The sequence below is a fragment of the Austrofundulus limnaeus genome, unplaced genomic scaffold (genome assembly GCF_001266775.1).
Source record: "Austrofundulus limnaeus strain Quisiro unplaced genomic scaffold, Austrofundulus_limnaeus-1.0 Scaffold1037, whole genome shotgun sequence".
Taxonomy (NCBI): domain Eukaryota; kingdom Metazoa; phylum Chordata; class Actinopteri; order Cyprinodontiformes; family Rivulidae; genus Austrofundulus; species Austrofundulus limnaeus.
Genome location: NW_013953439.1, coordinates 70,260 through 72,796, shown reverse-complemented (window position 1 = coordinate 72,796; position 2,537 = coordinate 70,260).

Here is a 2,537-nt window from a genome sequence, read left to right as displayed (position 1 = left end):
GACCAGATCAGCGTCTAAAATTTATAATTTCAATGTGTACGGCCTGAAATATTAGCCGTAGCTTGTATAGCATAGCATGCTAATGATACGTTAGCTTACTCGTTGTGGCCCATGGCCGCTCAGATGTTTATTCTCTTTCACAACAAAACGGAGGCGGAGGAGGCTAATCTCCATTTCAGGATTCATTTGCCTGGAAAATATGAAAATAAATAAATAACCACGTCGGATTTTGATGAATTTTTCAGGGACATTCCGTGGCTGAAAAGTGTGTTGATGAGAACATGACAGTGCCTTAAGTTTATATAACAACAGATCCACTGAATTTACCTTGCAGATGCGGCTTCATACGGTTGTGTTCTGAGGCAAGGATTCGAGCAACAACTAACCCCGAAACAACAAGTTGTCCCGGCACTCACAGTATTCACTTCCTGTTTAGCCTTTCACAATAAAACCGGATACAACAAAACAGATTGTACCACACGTACCATGCGTCCAACCTGTCAACACAATCTGCACGCACTGATTGCAGAAACTGAGAGCACAGATTAGTAATTGCACGGATTACTAATCTGGCGATTCAAAAATTATAAACCTCTGGAGGCTCATCTGCTGTTCAAAAAATGGATGCAGTATCACAATTTCGACAGGTGAGTCAACGTGAGCAAATACCAGAAGACAAACTGAGGCAGAGGCTGAGATTAAAAAATATTAATGTCTTTATTTACACAGGAGCAGGGGGGGAGTGGGACCTGAAAACGGAGAAGTTGTAGAGGTGAATGAACAGGCAGGTGAATCCAGGAAGTAGGTTTTGACAGTAGAATGTGTTCTTGCTTACAGGTGAGGATTTTAAGTTTGGCGCAGAGGAGCAGGTCCAGTTCCAAGGTGAGTATTTACAGGTGAGTGATTTATTTGCAAGTGAGATGGAGGCGAGGAGGCAATGCATGGACAGGTGAGTGGCTCAGGACTTGGCAGGTTGACCTGACCGGGATCCAGAGATTTCCAAGATGATTCTTAAGATCTGCAAACAGGCAATACACGGAAAAAACACGAGGGTTAATATAACTGATTCTAGAAAGCGTTCACAGGATGAGTTCATTACCAAAAATGGTATGATGCTCCAGCGAAGAGTTGATCCTCAGGTCCTCCTTATCAAGCCAGTGACTGATGAGCCAGTTCCTCACAGGTGAGTCCAATCAGCGTTGCCAGTTAAGCAGGGAGGCATGAGGTGAAAATCACCAAAATGCCTCATGCAGGACCTGCAGAGATTAGTGAACAACCACAAAATTGCTGTTTTTACGAAGGTAGGTGAACTCCATGAGCATGACCCCCCCCACACACACACATACACACACAAACACACACAACCCTCTTTTGACTACAATAGTTCTGATATTTGTAGATTTTCTGGCCTAAACACTAAACTTACGTGTTGCTTCTGGTGATTAGTTTAACGTTAAAGCTCTTCTGGTTTCAGATTGTATTTTAAAGACTTTCATTTCAACCTCACATTGTAAAATTGTTTACACTCAGTAAATATAATCTTCAACCTATGTAATACGTTTACATGTGGTTTCTGGTGATTAATGTAAAACATTATGTTATTCTGATTATTATTATTATAGAGTAGAACATATTTCTTTGTTCCAAATTGGTGAAATTAATGATCACCTGTCCTGGAGCATGTTAAAGGCACATAAATGCATACATGCATATTTATGTAGGGGTCACCTTGAGTGAAGAAACAAGATTTTCTGCCTCTAAGCAGGCCTCGGACAGGCCTGACAAGAGGACAGGAACTATGTTACAAACTGAACTTTATTTAGGCCATGACAGGTCATTCTAACCGTGGAACAGAACCCCTCAGTTCTGTTAATCAGATAAAGGACAGAACAATCTCTTATATTCGTGATTCATTTGTTTAACTAAGAATGTTTATGCATTTGTTAAATCATGATAATGACTGTCACAGGAAAAGTGGAACGACTTTTTTCTACCTTCTTCTTATCGTGCCTTAAAGATTTATAATGATTTAAAAAAATCACAGAGAATCTGATTACAATGTTTTCATTGTGTTTTATGTAAATCACTGTTTTTATTTTACTGTGAACACAGTAATATAACTGTGGATTTTTCCTGAGAAAATCTGTCATTTATCTGGACTAAGAATGGTTCATAGCTGATTATAAAACAGAAATGTTATAGTTAATCATCTTAAATGTTTTGCAGTGATTTCTCTGAGTCCATCAGAAGGAAGCTAAAGAGGTTATCATGATGTTGTTGAACAACCATAGAATTTAACCTTGACTGGCGCCTGCCTGGCAAGTCTGTATCTTTCTTCTCTAACTTATCTCTAAGCCTGAGGGCGGAACCAAAGTTCATCCATTCTTATTACTAACCCAGAAGACTTTGAGATCACTCTGACTTCCTCATTCAAATAAGGAAACTGGCTGTGGTTCGCTTCGGAGAATCTCAGCTCTAGGCTGTAAATCTAAATCCCACGAGCTAATTAGGGAGGATTTACAGCCAGGGAGCTGACA